The sequence below is a fragment of the Chrysemys picta genome, chromosome 10, assembly GCF_011386835.1.
Source record: "Chrysemys picta bellii isolate R12L10 chromosome 10, ASM1138683v2, whole genome shotgun sequence".
Taxonomy (NCBI): Eukaryota; Metazoa; Chordata; order Testudines; family Emydidae; genus Chrysemys; species Chrysemys picta.
Genome location: NC_088800.1, coordinates 46,787,639 through 46,808,136, shown reverse-complemented (window position 1 = coordinate 46,808,136; position 20,498 = coordinate 46,787,639). Strand labels below are relative to the sequence as shown.

The 20,498-nt window shown below is 48.0% G+C and overlaps 1 long non-coding RNA gene across 1 annotated transcript; it reads left to right on the top strand.

The window, feature by feature from the left end:
* The first annotated feature begins 6,404 nt into the window (after positions 1-6,404).
* Positions 6,405-20,288, top strand: LOC135973991 (uncharacterized). The gene is made up of 2 exons (XR_010591111.1): positions 6,405-6,856; positions 15,350-20,288. It is a non-coding gene; the product is annotated as an uncharacterized LOC135973991 (long non-coding RNA).
* Positions 20,289-20,498: the final 210 nt, after the last annotated feature.

Genomic DNA, 20,498 nt, shown 5'->3' with positions numbered 1-20,498 from the left:
GCAGCAGGTCCTTCGATCTGAGAGGGAGTGAGGGACCCGCCGCCGAAGAGCCGGACACGCCGCCCCTCTCCGTTGGCCACCTGCTTGCTGAGCTGGTGCCTGGAGCCGGCCCTGGTGAGGGGAATCCAGTGGCGAAGTAAGCCCCTGACGGAGTGAGGGAGCCCAGCTGAGGAGGAACATACTGGGCTGGGATGATAAAGACAGGAAATTAGAAACCAAAGTGGTGGCTAGGAAAATCTGTGCAGTCACTCTCTGGGAGAAGGTAGGTGTGTTTGGGTTGGCAAACCAGGAGGGAGCCAGGAAGGTGGGAAAGGCAGTGAGGGCTTGGCTGTTGGCTAGAGGGTCCCTGAGATGGAACCCGGAATAAAGGGCGGGCTGGGTTCCCCTTCTAGCTGCTGCGGGAGTGGCACTATGTGGCAGTGACTGGGAAGACTGCCTAGGGCTGCTGGCAAGGAAAGACATTAATACCCTGGAAGGGGGAAACACAGACAGTGACCTGGCTGGAGGGCTGAGTCATGAAGAGGCAGCAGCAGCTTATGGTGCCAGAGCAGGGCAGATGGGCTGAGACGGAATGACAGTGTGCAACTATAGGAAGGGACATGGACCTGGAGAGCTAGTCCCCAGAGTGACCAGTAGGAGGCACCAGCCTAGCGGAGAGTGGATCACCCTGTCACAAACAAACTTACTAAACCAACATCATAGACTAAGTGACACCAAGTAGGGAATATAGGGTAGAAATGGTTACAAACAAACTAAATACGCTTCTAAGACTAACAATTTCAGCCAGTTATAATCTTTGCCTAAGCAGGTTTGTCACTTATAATCAATTTCCAGAGACTTCAACCCGCTTGGCTGAAGGCCCCATCATTCTGTGATCCCGGGAGCTCTGGCCTCTTTAGTCCTGCAAGTGATGGATAACTTAGGAGTTCTCTGCCCCTCCCTTTACAGCCCAGTAATCCTTTGGAAAATGTCTCTCTCGAAGCTCAAGACCTACTTCAAGAGGCAGGAAGGCTGATAACTAGGCTGGCCAGACACAGGCCTGTGTGATCTGGTCTTGCTGACTCCCCACCTAACTGGTGAGCTTTGGTGACTCTGTTTTTTGCATTGGTAAATTGTGACCCCATTGTTGCTGGTCAGCCCTGCTGCCTTTGTATTCAAGAGCTGGGCTGACCAGTTCTCTACTTCCTTCCAACACAGACTTTAAATCATAAGGTCAGAGAACATCCATGACTCCACCTGCAGCGTTAATGCATACATTTCACAAGCCTATGAATCACCAGGGTGTCATTTGTTTTCCAATGATATATGACATAGCACCATTCAGATACAGATCATGAGACCCATGTGTTAGGGTACACTGGTCAAGCCGGCTGAAACTCACTGCTAGATGCCAGGGAGCCTCCTGTCCTCTGACTTTGGGATGCTGTTAGGATTGTACTTACACCAAACTTTTCAAAGGTGGCCACTAAGTGTGTGTTCCTCATTTTCTGGGTGCCTGACCTTGGGGAATCCCTGGGCCTGATTTGCAGATGTGCTGAGAGCTCCCAACTGCAGCCGAAGTCAATGGGAGCTGGGCATTGAGCATATAACGTGCTATACAGTGCTGTGCCATCTGAAAAATCAGGCCCTCAGGCCTTTCAAATTGGGCACCTAGAATTAGCTGAGCGTTTCCAAATGCTATCGCATTTCTTCTTTCACCGCTGATTTTAAAGTGGGTACTAGTTGATCAGCTTTGAGCCAATGGTTTTGATGGGGAATATTGATTGGCAATGCAAACCTGACCTCCCAAATTTGTCCATTGCATCATTTTTGCTACAGGAAAATCTGCTAACTCTTGTGGGCCAGGAGTCAGCAGATGGATTCTGAATCCTCTTTGCACCTTCTTGCCCCCCAGTCACCCACAGATGGGTTATGGCCCAGATGTCCCTTGCTTGTTGCATGTTCGTTGGCTTGCGTAGAGCTGTCATGAGGAACGGAGACAAAGTGGAGAGAGGGGACAGTTTCAATGGATGATAAAAAAGGGCAATTCTGGTGATTAAAGATGGTTGTGCTCCTTGTTTTCCACAATCACACAGCCCCAGCATATACAAATACTGTATATTGCATCAGGGTAATACCTTCCTTTGTCCCTCTGTGAAGATTTTGGCTGCAAAATCTGCCTCAGACCACAAGTGAAATGAGTTCCGTCAGCTCAGTTTAATCACTAATGAATACTTCTCCACATGACTATGCCACAGCATAGCTACTACTCTTGGCATAAATGACAGTCTGAGCAGAGGCCCAGAGGTTAGCATAATGGACGGGGAGGGCTGCAGGTCAGGATGGGGGTGCATTGGTAGGGCTGGTGGATCCAGGACTAGAATAGCAGAGAGTGCCACTGTGGCTTAGGAGTGAGCTACATTGGTGGAGCTGTGGGAAGCTGTAGGACTGGACTCACAAGAGATCTACATGTCTGGATTGTGGCAAAGTTGTGGAAAGACAGTGGAGTGAAGAGCAGGGCTGGAATAGCAGGGATCACTACAGGTAAGGACTGAGGTATGTCAGATAAGACTGACGTGAATTGCTTAACCTTTCAGGGCAGGGCTGGAACAGCAGAGGGTTCTGTGGGTTAGGTGTGGGGTGCATTGGCAGAGGTGCAAGTGGATGCAGGTTTGGACTAGGAGTGGGTGCTACAGTATTGGAAAGGCTGTGTGTGAGGAGCTCAGGGCTGGAATAGCAGGGAAGGCCTGAAAGGCATGGGCAGAACTGACTGTTAGGCAAACCTGCAGGCTTCTCCTTTGTGCTAGCTCAGTCTAGTATATCCCTACAGGTCAGGGACACGTGAAGCCCCCATTTTAGCAAGGCACCATCCCTGCCAACCCTCTCACCCAGCACCAATGCTGAGCCAGCGCCAGGGCTGCTTGGCCACTTGTCAATTCTTTTTTCTTTTTCTTGTCACTGGGCTAAAGCTCATTTGATTCTATTAATGGAGGTTTTCACACTGAGCTTGGGATTTAAATTGGCAAACTCAGGTTTGATGCAGTGCATTGTCAGAGCCTCTTATGCCCATAATGAGACAGTGATGAATGGGCCTTTGTTACCCATTCTGCAGCAGCAGCCTCTGGAGCCAGCACATGCTAATGCTATCCACATGAAAGCTGAGGAGGTGGCTGGAGGAAGAGGAAACCCAAGTGCTGCCATGAGAGGCTGTTAGCCATGAAGGCTCCAGCCCAACATAATTACTGACTTAATTACTCATGAAAAACTACAGTAAAAGGACATGAGTAAGGCTGCGAAGTCAAGGAAATGCCAGGATTCAGGGTTTTTTTTATAGAACTGGAAGGGACCCTAAAAAGGTCATCAAGTCCAGCCCCCTACCTTCACTAGCAGGACCAAGTACTGATTTTGTCCCAGATCCCTAAGTGGCCCCCCTCAAGGATTGAACTCACAAGCCTGGGTTTAATAGGGCAATGCTCAAACTGCTGAGCTATCCCTCCCCCAATTTCAGGAGGCACCCCTGTAGACATGCATTATGTTACTGTGATGGGAAGCAGCATAGCCTAGTGGGTAAGCTACTGGATTAAAACTCAGGAAACCTGTCCTCCATTCCTGGCTCTGCCGCTGGCCTCCTGGGTAGGCCATTTCCCCATCTGTAAAATGGGGCTAGCCACCTGGTTGATACAGCACTTTGCAATCTATGGGATGAAAGCTGCTATAAGAGCTGAGTAGTGTTATTTATCTTAGCTCCTCAGGTGGAGAAAATGAGTCAAATCAGATGCCAGGCAGTGCTGTGGCCTGCAGATGAGATACAGGCTTGTGAAGAGCCAGACCGGGAGCAGGACTCCTGGGAGAGCAGCCTGGTGAGTTAGTGATCTGTAGAGGGCAGGGAGAGACTGAGTAGAGGCTGTAAGACTCTTTAGGGACTGAAGACAGACCCTCAGGGCAGGGAGGCTGTGGCCAGCTGGAGATTGGGGCAAAGACTCTTTTTGTTTGGTGCCTGTTTGACTTTGATACCCCAGAAAGGGTAAATTAGTTCTTTTATGGCCAATGGGCCACATCACTGCAGCAACTAACCTAGGCAGAAGGACTAAACTCTGTGAAAGGGAAACTGAAGCAGCATCTAGCCCTGAACCAGACCAGGTTGGTGGTGTTGCTACAGCTGGCAATAAAAGATCAACCATGGGACACTCCACATGTGTCTGGGTATCGTTGAGATAACCCACCCCTAGTCTGGGAGGGGCTGTGAAGTGCTGTGCACTCACACACAGACGCACACATTAGCACAGCTATGCAGCATGGGAGGGATTTAGAAGGTCGGACTCTTTTTCAGGCCCCGATTCCACACCCAAGGCAGTGATCTCGCAGCTGATGCTAGCTCTGTTCCAACACTAGTGAAATAAGTTCCAACACCCAGCATAAGCTTTTCATCCAGCAATTGGCATCTGCAGCCGCCTTAATGCATTTGTTTCATCTCCCACAGATGCCTTTGTGTTCTTCTGAGAATAGGAAATCGGGGGACTTTTTAAGTTGTCTCCCTGCAGCTTAGTAAATTCTTATTTAAATGCTTTGAGTTCTAAGCCTGGCTTTCTCGGCAGGGACAGAGGGTCCCTGAAAACATTACCCTGATCTAGAGTGGACCCAACCAGGACCCAACCAGAACCCAACATCCCTGAGGGCTGGGAAAGCACAAGTCCAGATCCTGACCCAAGAGTCTTGCGTGTGTGGCCCAGGGTGATGCTGACAATAGGCCACTGACTCGGCCAATGAGTAGGCCAATAACAAGACACCAACTTATCCAGAACCCTCAGCCTTCAGCTGCAAGAGCACAGGCCTCCCGCCCTGGAGGTGAAGGAGCTTGCCCGTAGTCAGAGCTAGCAGTAAGTCCCTTGTCCTCACAGTGGGCTAGCCACTACCTTGCCCACAAAGCTGGCATACGACACCAGAAGAGACAGGTGCATTCACCTCTGGTTTCCTGGCTTCCATGGTGATCAATGCCAGAGGCTTCAGAAGATGGGAGACTCCCACACTGTTCCCAACCAGGTAGTACCACACTGTGAGAGGGAGTGGCCCCTCCCTGCCTGGAAATAAGCCTGTCTCCTGAAGCATGAGGGCTCCAGGACCCTAAGGACAGACCCCTGGGCCTAACCAAGCCGTGTTCAGCAAAAGTCTCGAGGGGATGCAAGAAAAGGTGACTTGGCACTCTAGGCCACCCTCCCACTCTGTAAGGCCTGGGCACACCCCCAGCCCACAGGTGCTGTAAATTAAGCTGGTGCTGATGGCCCTGTTGGAGACTGCTGGAGGGCGAGACCATGCCCCCCTCCTCCAGCGGAGCAGGAGTTATATAGATTGGAAGGGGTCCCCTTACAAAGAGCTCTGGAAGGAATCTAAGCCCTGCTGCTATGGGGCAAGAACAAACCTCTATTGTGGGGCAAGGAGGGAACCTTCCCTGGCAGCAGGTTGGTCCCTAACTGCTTGCTGCAGGGGATCTTCCTCTGAAGTGGCTCATGCCAGCCATGGTCAGAGACAGGACAGGACGAGGCCAGATGGACCTTGAGGCTGAAAAGTCTGGCAATTCCCATGTAGAAGCCAGCCTTGGGACTGATAGGCCAGGTGCTCTAAGAGGCACATGTTGGCCTCCTGTGCCCCCACCCCACCCCCATGGTGCTGTGCATGGAGGCCAGAGCAGAAGGGGGACAGAGGCGTTTTGCTTGATGACCCCGTAGCTACACTTTGTCCATATGGAAATGAGCCTAATCAGCCCAGCTTTGTTAAGGGGAAAGCCCTGACAGCTGGAATATCAGTGACAGTCTCACCTTCCTGGTGGAGTCGGTAAAAACCGCATGAGGCCTTTGGCTGAATCCAGCGTTCCCTGTAATCTGCTTGGATCCAGCACATGGTTGCTTATTATCCTTTATTGCTTTCCATGTCTAGGCACATGAGGCATTCTATGGCCACACACTGCCTGCCTCCAGGAATATGAAACCTAATTTGGATGGAAACAAGGACAATTAAAGGATAAGGTACAGGAAGGGCAGGAGAAGAAATGGGATGGGAGCAAAGGTGGGCTCTGAAAGGGAAGGAGAGAAAATCCAGGCATGTGTGGAAAGGGCACAGGCCTGAGAACTTTTTCACATTCTAATATATCTTTTTTGAGACCGAAACTGGAGCATTAAGGAGAGAGGGTAGAAGGGAGGGTCCCACGGAGGCTGCAGGAGGATTCAAGCAGGCACCTGAAGGTGGTCCTCACATCACAGGTTAGGGCCCTAACCACTGAGCTCTTCCGTTCTCTGGCTTGTCATGAAAACTGTCAAAAGGGCTCCAGTACTCCTGATTCAGGAAAGGAAACATCATGGGCCGGGAAGACCTTTTCCCACCGAGTGTTAACACAGAGAAGGTGGAGGTTCTCCACAGATAGGGTGACCAGAGGTCCCGATTTTGACGGGACAGTCCCGATTTTAGGGGACTTGTCCCGCGTCCCGACCTTACCTTGGTCGGGACGCACTTTGTCCCGATATCCGGGACCGCGGCAAGCCGGCGCCACCCACGTGTTCTTCCCCGGCCCTGGGGCAGCGCTGCACAGCTGAGCTCTCAGCTGGTGTCCGCCTGCCGGCCGGCCGGCAAGAACCTAAAGAATCCAGCAGCAGCAGCCCCAGGCACACAGAGTGAGGCAGCAGGGAGGAATAGTCCACAGCTCGGCTGCATGCTGGGGGGGCGCGGCTTGTAGACGCCGGCAGTGGGCAGAGAGACTGAGTCCCCCCCGCCTGCCTCGACTTGACCCGACCCCCAGCCACGCGACCCTCCAGGCTAGGAGCCAGAGCAGGACCTGCCTCTGCCTGCTGGATGTTTGCTTGCTGCATGCTGCTGCTCCAGCCTCGTGGTAAGCAATCAACTTACTCCGGCTGCTTTTGCTGTGGCTAGTTGGCTGTATGTGTGCCTGCCTGGGGGATCCGCCGGGAGGCAGCAAGAGCGTGGGGTGCTGGGGGGGGCTTTTGTAGAGTCACTGTTCTGCTCTGCTGATGCAGGGGGCCGCTGGCCTGGTGAGCATGGGGGCAGGGGAGCCACATTCTTTCAGAGGGGGCTAAGCATAGCAGTACCTACACCCCCCAGCCCGCTGGGAAGCAGCTTCTCTCTTGTGGAGGAAGGTGCCAGTGGGGGGGTGAGGACATTGAGTGATTGGGAGGGGGGGGTGAAAATAAAATAAAAAATAGAGGAGGAAAGAAATAAGCCAACGAGGGCGACTGTCCAGCAGGGTTGGGGGGAGGGAGGCTCAAGTTGTGACAAATGTTCTCAAGTTTTCAATGAATCATGTGTGCCTCAGTTTCCCCTAAATTTTGCATGGCTACCCAGTGGGGGAATGGCCAAGCAGGTGTGAAACCTGGAGGCCAAAGGGGGGACTCCCAGGAAGGGTGTGGGCGAAGTGACTCCGATTCTGAACAGCTGCGGAGAAGGGAGCGGGGTGGGCTAGGGGACACCCCCGCTACCTCCCAGCTGGGGGCTGCAAGGCTTTAGGAAACGGGGTGAGCCCAGCCCTTACCTCTCTTGCTCTTGCCAATCTGCCCCGCTTGGGGGCAGGGGGGCGGCAGGTTATATGGGCTCGTGGTGCCCGAGCACCAGGAATATTCAAGGCTGGGGGCTGTGCTCCACCAATATTTGGAGCTGGGTTTCTCCCTTGGCCCTGCCTGAAGCAGGCCCCGGCCCCTGTAGGCCACCCCCCAAGTCCCTTCCCCCACCCCAGAGCTTCCCTGCCTGAAAGAAAAGAGCCCAGTACCTCTCCCTTGCTTGCTTCTGCTTCTGCCTAAGGGCTATCGCACAAGAGCAGCAGGAGGGGGAGAGGGAAGGGGGGATGGGGGAGGAGGTGGCACACATGTGTTTGGCAGCCCCCCTCCCCTCCCCTGGCAACCACCTGGAGGAGACGCCAAGGGGACTTCTTGCCAGGAGACGGACATCTGGAGTGGATCTCACTCACCTGAGCAGCTTCTGGGGCTTTGGTGAGTGTTTGACCCTGTGATCCACCCCCCCCCCTCAGCCCCCACTCCTGCTCAACGTTGGGCAAGAGGCATCCCCACCCCCCACCCCCAGTGAGGGGCAACAGGCTGCAGCAGGGGAGGAAGGAAGCCACATGTGATGGCAGCCCCCTCCACCCCCAGCACCCACCCACCCACCAGAGGGGAGATGGGGGAAGGGGGCTTCCTAGCCCTGAGCAGCTGGGGCTTGGGTGAATTTTGTGACACCCCCCCGCACCACAGCCACCACCCTGCAGTCCCCACTCCTGCCCCACACTGGGCAAGGGGCAGCCCCATCCCCAGTGAGGCTATGGTGAGGGGCAGGAGCAGGGGAGGCCACACATGCATGGCCGGCGCTTCCACTAGGCGGTCGCCTTGGGCGGCAGGATTTGGGGGGTGGCCCCACCCCAGCCCACCCCAGAGCCCTTATCTGAGGGGAAAGACACGCAACTTAAAGTTCTTTGTTTAGTGTTCAAATAAATCTGTATGTTTAAATATGTATTATGATTGTCTATAATTTAGACTCACTGATTCCAGACCTTTGTGATGATGTAGTTTGCTTCAGCTGTCAGTGGCTGAAGCTGCGGCTGAAGGCAGGACTGGGGCCTCCCCTCTGTGACTGCGGCTGGAGCCAGAGCTAGAACCGGGACCCTTCACTCCCCTGCCCTGCAACTGGATCTGACTTGGCAACCAGGATCCTGCGCCCCTGTCCTGCAGCTTCAGGCGGGGGCTGGAGCCGGAGCCCTGTGCCCCTGGCCCCATGGCTTCTACTGGAGCTGGGGCCATGAGTCCTTGCCCTGTGTCTTGTGGTGCGGGCTGCAGCAGGGGCCGTACAACCCCTCTCGCAGCTTCCTAGGGCCCCCCTCATGGCTATGTGCACCTGTGTCTGTCATCGTCATCTCTTTCCCCCCCCCGCTCGCCGACGCCCCCTCCCCCCCCCCCCCCCCCGCTCGCCCAATGTGTCCTGATATTTCACTCTTGTGATCTGGTCACCCTATCCACAGAGCGGCCAGTGTCTCGCTTTACCACTGAAGCACAATATATTAACCTCAGGCCGACAGTGATGTCTGCAGTGTCTCAGGCTTCCAGGGGACAGGTCTCACAGCTGAACCTTTATCTGCAGCAGTACTTGTTGACTCAGGAATTTATCAACCCAAATTAGCTGTGTTAGTGCAAAGGCAGGAGTGGATACAGTGGTAGGAGAGGGATCTGAACTCAAATTAATCCGAACAGATGAAACTTGGCTAGGAATGGGAAGGGAAAAGTGGAAAGAAAACAGTCCACTGGAGAAGTCCTGGTAGAGATTTAGCTAATGCTAATAGGTTCCTTAACACTGGCGTCTCACTGCTACCTGCCATGGAGTCAGGCATGTGTGGTCTGTGTTAATTGGGGCTGGAATCCAAAGGATGCAGGGCTGGCTCTAAAAAGAGATGTTCACTGACAGCAGCTCAGTTGTAAGGGTTGGTCTCGGGAAGTGAAAGTTCAAACCCCTAGATAGATCTGCATTAGCAAAAGGCCCAAGGAACAAATCAATGAGTAACTTGCAGTGAGACTTAAACTGGAGCACTAGCCCTGCAATCTCAGAAACAGGGATTTAAATTCTGCCTGCAAGAGCCACATTCCCCCAGCAATTTCAACTAGAAAATTTATTCTTCCTTTCTTCTCCTTAATAGTGCTGCTAGTGTGCAATAGCTGCCCTGCCTCACCCCAGAGGTGGCTGCATTTCTGTGTTGGACAAAACCATCCCTGCATATGAAAAGGGCAAATTCTGCTGCCATATGCAGCCCCTACTGCCATCACATTGAAGGCTGCTTGGGTGTAACAGGAAGAAGATTGCCCGGGGATGAGGTATGGGAAAGAGAGGCTCCCTGCCTTCTCATCAGCCCAAAGACAGGAAGGAGGCAGGGAAAGAGAGTGCTAGTACTGAGCCCCAGACAAGACATTGTGTTAAGGGTGAGAGCTCATACCCAGGGTCCAAATCCTTACAGGAGCATTCATAGAATCATAGAATATGAGGGTTGGAAGGAACCTCAGGAGGTCATCTAGTCCAACCCCCTGCTCAAAGCAGGACCAATTCCCAACTAAATGATCCCAGCCAGGGCTTTGTCAACCCTGACCTTAATAACCTCTAAGGAAGGAGATTCCACCACCTCCCTAGGTAACCCATTCCAGTGCTTCACCATGCTCCTAGTGAAATAGTGTTTCCTAATATCCAACCTAGACCTCCCCCACTGCAACTTTAGACCATTACTCCTTGTTTTGTCGTCTGCTACCAGTGAGAACAGTCTAGATCCATCCTCTTTGGAACCCCCTTTCAGGTAGGTGAAAGCAGTTATCAAATCCCCCCTCATTCTTCTCTTCTGCAGAATAAACAATCCCAGTTCCCTCAGCCTCTCCTCATAAGTCATGTGCTCCAGTCCCCTAATCATTTTTGTTCCCCTCCGATGGACTCTTTCCAATTTTTCCACATCCTTCTTGTAGTGTGGGGCCCAAAGCTGGACACAGTACTCCAGATGAGTCCTCACCAATGTCAAATAGAGGGGAATGATCACTTCCCTCAATCTGCTGGCAAAGCCCCTACTTATACAACCCATAATGCCGTTAGCCTTCTTCACAACAAGGACACACTGTTGACTCATATCCAGCTTCTCGACCACTGTAACCCCTAGGTCCTTTTCTGCAGAACTGCTGCCTAGCCATTTGGTCCCTAGTCTGTAACAGTGCATGGGATCCTTCCATCCTAAGTGCAGGACTCTGCACTTGTCCTTGTTGAACGTCATCATATTTCTTTTGGCCCAATCCTCTAATTTGTCTAGGGCCCTCTGTATCCTATCCCTACCCTCCAGCGTATCTACCACTCCTCCCAGTTTAGTGTCATCTGCAAACTTGCTGAGAGTGCAGTCCACGCCATCCTTCAGATCATTAATGAAGATATTGAACAAAACCGGCCCCAGGACCGACCCTTGGGGCACTCCGCTTGATACCGGCTGCCAACTAGACATGGAGCCATTGATCGCTACCCGTTGAGCCCGATGATCTAGCCAGCTTTCTATGCACCTTATAGTCCATTCATCCAGCCCATACTTCTTTAACTTGCTGGCAAGAATACTGTGGGAGATCATATCAAAAGCTTTGCTAAAGTCAAGGAATAACACATCCACTGCTTTCCCCTCATCCACAGAGCCAGTTATCTCCTCATAGAAGGCAATTGGGTTAGTCAGGCATGACTTACCCTTGGTGAATCCATGCTGACTGTTTCTGATCACTTTCCTCTCCTCTAAGTGCTTCAAAATTGATTCCTTGAGGATCTGCTCCGTGATTTTTCCAGGGATTGAGGTGAGGCTGACTGGCCTGTAGTTCCTTGGATCCTCCTTCATCCCTTTTTTTAAAGATGGGGACTACATTAGCCTTTTTCCAGTCATCCGGGACCTCCCCCGATGGGCATGAGTTTTCAAAGATAATGGCCAATGGCTCTGCAATCACATCCGCCAACTCCTTTAGCACCCTCGGATGCAGCGCATCCGGCCCCATGGACTTGGGCTCGTCCAGTTTTTCTAAATAGTCCCGAACAACTTCTTTCTCCACAGAGAGCTGGTCCCTTCCTCCCCGTCCTGTGCTGCCTAGTGCAGTAGTCTGGGAGCTGACCTTGTTTGTGAAGACAGAGGCAAAAAAAGCATTGAGTACATTAGCTTTTTCCACATCCTTTGTCACTAGGTTGCCTCCCTCATTCAGTAAGGGGCCCACACTTTCCTTGACTTTCTTCTTGTTGCTAACATACCTAAAGAAACCCTTCTTGTTACTCTTAACATCTCTTGCTAGCTGCAACTCCAAGTGTGATTTGGCCTTCCTGATTTCACTCCTGCCTGCCTGAGCAATATTTTTATACTCCTCCCTGGTCATTTGTCCAATCTTCCACTTCTTGTAAGCTTCTTTTTTGCGTTTAAGATCAGCAAGGATTTCACTGTTAAGCCAAGCTGGTCGCCTGCCATATTTACTATTCTTTCTACACATTGGGATGGTTTGTTCCTGCAACCTCAAGAAGGATTCTTTAAAATACAGCCAGCTATCCTGGACTCCTTTCCCCTTCATGTTATTCTCCCAGAGGATCCTGCCCATCAGTTCCCCGAGGGAGTCAAAGTCTGCTTTTCTGAAGTCCAGGGTCCGTATTCTGCTGCTCTCCTTTCTTCCTTGTGTCAGGATCCTGAACTCAACCATCTCATGGTCACTGCCTCCCAGGTTCCCATCCACTTTTGCTTCCCCTACTAATTCTTCCCGGTTTGTGAGCAGCAGGCCAAGAAGAGCTCTGCCCCTAGTTGGTTCCTCCAGCACTTGCACCAGGAAATCGTCCCCTATACTTTCCAAAAATTTCCTGGATTGTCTGTGCACCGCTGTATTGCTCTGCCAGCAGATATCGGGGTGATTAAAGTCTCCCATTAGAACCAGGACCTGCGATCTAGTAACTTCTACTAGTTGCCAGAAGAAAGCCTCGTCCACCTCATCCCCTTGGTCTGGTGGTCTATAGCAGACTCCCACCAAGACATGACCCTGGTTGCTCACAATTCTAAACTTAATCCAGAGACTCTCATGTTTTTCTGCGGTTTCATACCGGAGCTCTGAGCAGTCATACTCCTCTCTTACATACAATGCAACTCCCACACCTTTTCTGCCCTGCCTGTCCTTCCTGAACAGTTTATATCCTTCCATGACAGTACTCCAGTCATGTGAGTTATCCCACCAAGTCTCTGTTATTCCAATCACATCATTGTGATAAGTAAAGAAGCAGTCATCCAGCTGCAGCAAAATCAGAGTTAAGATGAAACGTACAAGAAATGTGATGGTTTGAAAGTCGGAAAATTCAGCAGCACCCGAACTACCTTAACTCAGCTCAAGTAGCACTGCCCCAAGAATATCAGAAACTCAGCCTACCTTGTCCAACCGGAGCACACTGGAAAGTCTTAAAAGAAAAAAGCCTGACTCTTCATGGTCTGATGGCTGCTGCCAGTCCCTCTGTAGGTCATTAGCAGTCCAGAGAAATAAAATCACTTCCAAATTCCTGAGTCAACAACTAGCTTCCTCAGGGCAATCCTTCATCAGTCCTCAGTGAGGGCCCAATTCTGGATGGTGCTGCATATGCTCATTGCTTTGGAGGAGATTCTAAGCCACTCAGAGGCACAGAAGCTATGGGTCCCTTTGCCAGCCATCCATCCAAGCATCATTGGGCAGAGATCTTATGTAATCCAGTGCATGGCGTGCAATGTGTCCCTTTCTGTTCCAGCTTCCAGCTCTGGGACCTGGAGAGGCTCCTGCTTTCAGCCATGGAGATCCCTGGTTGTGAGCAATACAACAGATGTCACTCTGGCATGTCCATAGCCAAATCTGCTGGGCCTAGCCCATGAAATGATAGCACGTACATAGACAGAACAATGGTTATTGAGCCACAAAGGCAGTAAGGCTGATGGTTTTTAAGTCTGGGCTCCATATTTGCACAGTGTGAAAGTGAAATGAATTATATTAAAGAAATAGAATGAATTAAAGAATGCTGTATGTATCTTTAAGTAGAAATGAGAAATGCTGCAAGCCAGGGGGGCAGGAAAGCAGACATTAACTGCTTAACTTGCCACTTAAGGGCAATTGGTGAAGCATTAGTCTTAGATCGATAAGAGTTAACAAGGAAGTAGGATATGCATATTATGCTCCATGCATATTTTACAATTTTGCTCTCTCTGTCCCTTTGTTTAGTTTGCACCCTTTTATCTGTATAAATAAGACTGTTTGAATCTTGCATGGAGGCTCACATTATCTGAATGTATTAGCAGAGCGCTGTGCTAATAAAACAGAGTGGTCTAACAAACTATGAGTCCTGAGTCTAACTTTGACAATTTGGAGGTTCCACCGAGATGGCAACCGTCTTCACTGGGGCTGTGTGATTCCTGACCGTTTTTGTAGGACGACCGTGGTAGCCAGCACCTGGGCATTTGGCCCGAGCGGTCCTCCTCCTGAACGGAAGGGTGCACGACCACAGTGAGGTCTACGCCATCGAACCTGTTGGTTCCCACTCTGTTCTGGTAGGGATCCCGGGATCTGACATCAGGAATCTGGTCAGGTAATTATTTCTGTGTTTTGTCCGGACTGAGGACTGTTCTGTCTCTGTGTCTATCCGTCCTCCTGTGGAGTGTTTGAGTCTGGGTGCCATTTCCGTCCGGGGATCGGCCAACCAAGGGGTTCCTGTCCCCGCGGTCTGAGTGAGTGAAATCTGCACAATCGCAGCCGCGCCGCACCTTAGGTAAAACCCTTGGTGTGAAAGCAAGGGCGATTGAGTCAGTAGCCTGTGGGCTCCTTTTGTGTGTTGCACCGGGCATCGCTCTGACGAACCCGAATTTCCTTCTTGTGTGATTGGTGTGTGTAAAGTCCTCCTGTATTGGTAACCAGACGTCTAAGTCGGGACAGTTCCCTAAAGGAATGCCGGCTCAGTTTTAGGAAGGGTCCGGACTCCTGTAAATTTCTGGAAAAATGGTCTAGGCTAACTCAGGGAGATCCCAAAACTCAGTGGCCACTGTTAAAACCTTGGAACAAGGACCGAGTGGACATCTTAAAACAACAAACTCGGTCAGCCTAAAACTAAATTGGCTAAAGGAGAGGTTAATTGTTTCATGCAGTGGTGGGAAGAGGCAAATCGTAGGTGGACAAAATCAAAACTCACCTCTCTCAAATATTCAAATAATAAATTAAAAGCTTTATTAAAAGCCTCCTCTCCCACCACCAGACTGAGCGCTCCCCTTCACCCTGTTCTCTGACAAAAAAAAAACAACAACAACAACCCCGGATCGATCCCAACTCCCTTCATACTCCCCTCTCGTTGTAAAAAGGATAAAATGCCCCTTGTTCTGTTCCCCTTCGTTGTCTGCCTCAGAAACTGATTCTTTAGTGTTCCATTACCAATTCAGCAAGGAGGGTGGGCTCCTCAACTAGCCCCCACCCTTCCTGGGCCCTTTCCTTAAGCATTTCTTTCAAAATTGTGAAATGACCACAATATCACTCACAAAAATGGTTCATTGGAAAAAGCAGGATTGGGCCCAGACAAGCAGGCAAGCAACAGATAAAGAAACTAAAAACAAAAAACAAAACAAAAAACAGGTTGGAAGCCCTAAGGGCATAGTGTCAGGAGTAAGTGCAAGTATGAACCCCTGGAACAATACTTAAAATGGTGAAATCTGAGTTGATAAAGGTGTCATTTTGGGAAATAAACAAGTGATTTAAGGAAAGAGAGTGAAAAGTTAACTCTACAGAGACTGGAGAGAATTAAACAGTTAAACTTTGTGAAAATGTTAAAAAGGATCTTGTTAAAAGAATTCTTGGTTTCTTTGCAGCCATTCTAAAGGAAAAATGGGCCCTTTTCCAGAGGAATGTCTGTAAATAATCCAGGTAAAGAGACTATCTAATTAAAATTATTTGACTATGGACAATTGAGTCAAATTTGCTAAAAGAACATAGGGGGGGGGGGGTTCTATTGGAACTTAACTGCCCCAAATGTATAAAGGTAATGTAATCTATGTACAACTATGTAAAAACAAAGCAGTGTAAGAGGGATGTTAAGGGAGAGAAAATGTGTATGTATCTGTCTGTCTGTGGGAATATGTGAGGTTTGTAAAACTCCTGTTTTGTAAGTTTAAGATAAATTGGTTTTGTTTTGTTTATAATGCCACTAAAAATCCATTTGACTCTTTAATTCAAAGTTGTAAAACTGACAGACCTTTTTGCCAGATACAGGTAATCAGTGTTGGTTGACTTTGAGATTTGGTATTTAACCCTTAAGGGGTAACTTGATTCTTTACAAAATTTAAATGTTTTCAAATAAAGACCAAGTCATGACTGCAGCAGGACAGTCAAAATCAGAAAAATAGGGAGAGATTCGGGATTCTGTTTGTTTGTTTGTTTTTGTAACAAAATAGCAAATGAAAGCTGTAGGAAAAGAATAAAATCAGTGGCCCTCTGAAGCAACAGCAGGGGTGAGGTGCACAAAACAAAAAGAAGAAATGTTAGAAACACTGAGCCTTAAAATGGCTCTGTGTAATCAGACTGTCACTTTGATAAGGGTAAATAAAACTCTGTAAGAACAAAAGAAACAGTTACACTTATGTAAAAATTAATATGGCTAATGTTTTAAAAGTTAAAGTATAGAAGGAATGTGCAGACATGTGCAGTGTATATTATAGAGGGGGTAAAAGAAATGCAAACGAAACATGCTACTTAATTAAAATCCTATTAGGGCTCCAAAGGAGCCACAATAGACTGTGTGTTCTTTTTCAGATCTATGTGTGTTTTGGAAGCAAGAGTTAAAAGTAATCAAAACTCTGGTAAAAGTTAATTGTGTTCCTTTTAAGACAGAGTCTCTGAGCTCTGCTAATGGTTTTGAATCCAAAAGCCAAGCCTGTGTGGATGCAAATTATCTAACTGGTAAAGGAAGTGAGAGAACTGCCAGCACAAAGAAGTTGCAGATAAAGAACATACCTGGTCAGCAAACAAATTGTCTAAATAAAAGGCACGGTATAACAAGATACCTTTAATTAAAATAAATTTAATGTTACTAAGTACCCCTGTAACAATGTATAGTGTGTATGATTTTTGAAGAAAAAAAATCCTTTATGGTAATGATGCTTTTCAGCTGTTACCTGTGAACAAACTTAAAGCTTAATACAGCAGGAAAGACATTGTAACCTTGGTCTGCTGTAAAGGGAAAACTGAGGTACACCACCTCATGGATTTAATAACTGAACAGTGGGATAATTTCCCCATAACTCTTAAAAGATAGAAGCCATTAAAACCTGGCCTGCCTATAGAACAAAAACACAGGAAAATATGGAGGTAATTCCTCTTGTTTTGCCTGCAATCAGCAAGGGTATTTGTAAAAGAAAGGAATATTTTAAGCAATAATGAATGCCACCCCAAAGGGGTAGAAAAATGTTATTTTTGTCTTTCAGGAAAAGCTAATATCAGCTACAGGACAACCTAATAAGAAACAAATAAAAGTGGGTATGCTTATCCATGCCTGTTGCTCCAAAGCCCTGTAGTAAAGACATCTCACTAGGATCCTGTGTGTGGGATAAAATGAATAATGAGACCAAAGTACTGTATAATGGGCTATGTGTATGTGTTAATTCTTGGGGGGGAAAGTGTTTTAAAAGAATGGAAGTGTTAGCAACCTTCCAATAGACAAATGTGAATGTAATGTAAGTACTGTGTTTACAAAAGATAAAAAGGTAACATAGTTCCGAAAACAAACAAAAGGGCAATGTGGGAAACCAAACCATTCATATTATACATGCAAATGGCAACATGTTAAGAATTGCCACTGCAGAAAGACATAACAGCTTACCATTGGTATAATGTATTTTCTGAATGGTCTCCCACAACTACTGGCGTACTAATGTTACTAACCCTTATTGTTTTTGATTTTAAATTGTATGTGTTTAATTGTAACGTTTAAAATGTGCTGTTGGATAAAACAAATGTATGCAAAGCTAGAGCCACAGGCCCAAATCACCTCCCAGTATTTTCTATTACATGGACTAAATAAGAAGTGACACTGGCGATTAATAATCTTAGTGTCAAAAGGGGGATATGTAGGAGCAGGATCTTATAATGTCCCATAGGAATTAATGTATGATTTGATTTCATCCCTGTCAGCCACCCTTTTTGAATAGCAGAAAGGAATGACAGACCAGAACAATCCTTATGACTGATTATGGTCACCCTTTTGTTTTAGAATAAGTTATAATGTCTACTATGGTTTCCTATATGTATTACAAAGTAGGCCTCTAGTTAAATATACATTTCTTTGTTTTAAGGTTTAGTAAGTAAGAAACAGGATTCTCTATTGTGTCTATGTTAAGTAGATTAGAGGAACATTGAAGGCCTGGGTCTCAATGTAAATTGTCTTGGTTATTGATTGTAAAACTTAGCAAGGTTTAATTTGCAATGCCTTTTTTTGCTCCATATAAAATACTACTGTTTGTATTCTCAATCTGTGTGAATAAGGAATGTATGCATCAGGAAAAGATAAGGTGTGAAGGCCATTGTTATAGCCAGAGTCAAGGAAGAAGAAGTAAAGAGACTTAAAGGACATCAAAAAATCATCAGGTACTGCTTACTATCCAGATGGCTGTTAAACTGTCTGGCATCACAGCGTGCATGGCATCACAGCGTGCATACATGCTTCTCAGTGTAAGAAGGCACCCCCCAGCAAACCAATTACCTCAGGACCACGCAGAGTCAATTTTGACTCCAGAAGAAGACGTAGAGGAACAGCCTGCAATACCTTACCATCTACGCTCTTGTAAGGGTTGCCAGAAGCAGACGAGGACCTAAAGCAAGGCCCAAAAAGAAGCAGTAGTGAGCCTAGCGCCTGCTGCCTGGTGGATGTAAAACCGTGACTGCGGTTCCCTCAGTTGAGGTTGTCAGAACCGGAAGGGCCTTGCCTGCAACATGTGCCTCTGGTGGCGCCTGTTCCTCAGCTGCTGGTGTCTTAAGGTCTGGGGAGTCCACAATGACAATTCTTTTATCCAGCAGCAAGTGTGGATAGCTCAGACTCTTAATATTTCTAATTGCTGGGTCTGCAGCCACATCCCAGCCCACTCTCAAGCTGGTGTTCCTGTCCTGGCAATCCCATTCAATTCCCCAGACTTCACTGGAGGACCTCGTCCGTTTAACAGAACATGGAACAGTAATGACACTTGGGAAGCAGTGGGAATAAATGTATCTAAATGGATAAGTGTGGTGGAGGGAAAAGGTCATTGGTGTTGGGTGTGTAATGGGACAGGGCTGGATCTGGGAAAAAGTCATTGCCTTCAGCATATTGTGGCCAATGGTGTATGGGATTATTCAAACAAAACTAAAGAGTGGTGGGCCGGGTATGGGGATATGAATTTTTTCTCAACCTGGGATCAAACAGAAAAATCAAGCTCATGTTCCCCCTACAGTAACCTTAGTGAAAACAATACAATCTTTCAATGCCATGCAAATAACACCACTCCTCGTAAGGAGAATTACCCTGTGCCCTTCGGAGGATATTACTCCTCCTTTGTAGGCACCTATGTGACAAATGGGTGCAACCGACCCTTCCCAGCCTTAATAGGCCATCATTGGGTTTGTGGGACCAAAGCTTATACTGTGTTACCAGCTAACTGGTCAGGTATCTGTTATCCCGCCCGACTCTTCCCACAATTCTGAGTGCTAGGGTCCTTCCCACGAGAACGCCTCCGTAATTTCAGGCGAAGAAGAAGGGACTTATGTTATTTACATACCATTGGGCATCTGATAAGCCCCTTGACCTGGGAAGAGGCCATTGGCAGTTCCCTTATCCCACTTGGGGGAGTAATATACCATGCAAAAAGGCTCCTAAGGTTACAAGCAGTAGTTGAAATAATGGCAAATGAAACTGGAGAGAGTTTAAAGACCCTGGCCAAAGAAACAGGGGTGATCCGACAGATGGCCCTCCAAAACCGTCAGGCATTGGACATAGTGCTGGCGGCCAAAGGAGGGACCTGTGCTCTCATTGGAAAGAATGTTGTGTGTTCATACCTGATGACACCAATGAGGTAATAGATCGTGCTAGTCACTTAGAACAAATTGCATATCTTCCCCATGAAGAGCCAAGTTCTTTATGGAAGTGGCTAAGTAACCTATTCAGTTTCTCTGGCACAGGAAACTGGTTGTTTCAGGGAGCCCTGACTATCCTGTTTGGAATCCTAATGATTTTTGTATGTTTTCAGTTAATCTCCTGTTGTATCCAGAATTGTGTAAGGTATGCCACCCAGGTGACTACCCCAAAACAGAGTGCTAATATGATGATGTTAAATATCACTGATGAACGAAGAGATAAAGAACTATTAATATGTGGAACCCAGTAATTGTTGGTCTTTGCGTAAGATTGACCAAAAGGAGGGATTGTGAAAGTGAAATGAATTATATTAAAGAAATAGAATGAATTAAAGAATGCTGTATGTACCTTTAAGTAGAAATGAGAAATGCTGCAAGCCAGGGGGGCAGGAAAGCAGACATTAACTGCTTAACTTGCCACTTAAGGGCAATTGGTGAAGCATTAGTCTTAGATCGATAAGAGTTAACAAGGAAGCAGGATATGCATATTATGCTCCATGCATATTTTACAATTTTGCTCTCTCTGTCCCTTTGTTTAGTTTGCACCCTTTTATCTGTATAAATAAGACTGTTTGAATCTTGCATGGAGGCTCACATTATCTGAATGTATTAGCAGAGCGCTGTGCTAATAAAACAAACTATGAGTCCTGAGTCTAACTTTGACAACAGCTAATGAAAGGTTATGAAATAATGAGCAACCATAGCTCCTGCTGAAGTCAGTGAAAGGTGGTTAAACCCCTGGCCCAGATTGTAGTGTAGATGGGACATAAACATGTTTTAAACAAGCTTCTTGATCTTATGTCATGGAATTCAGTGGGAGCTGCGTTAGGCCCTAAGCCTTAGACTTCAAAATGAGCTATT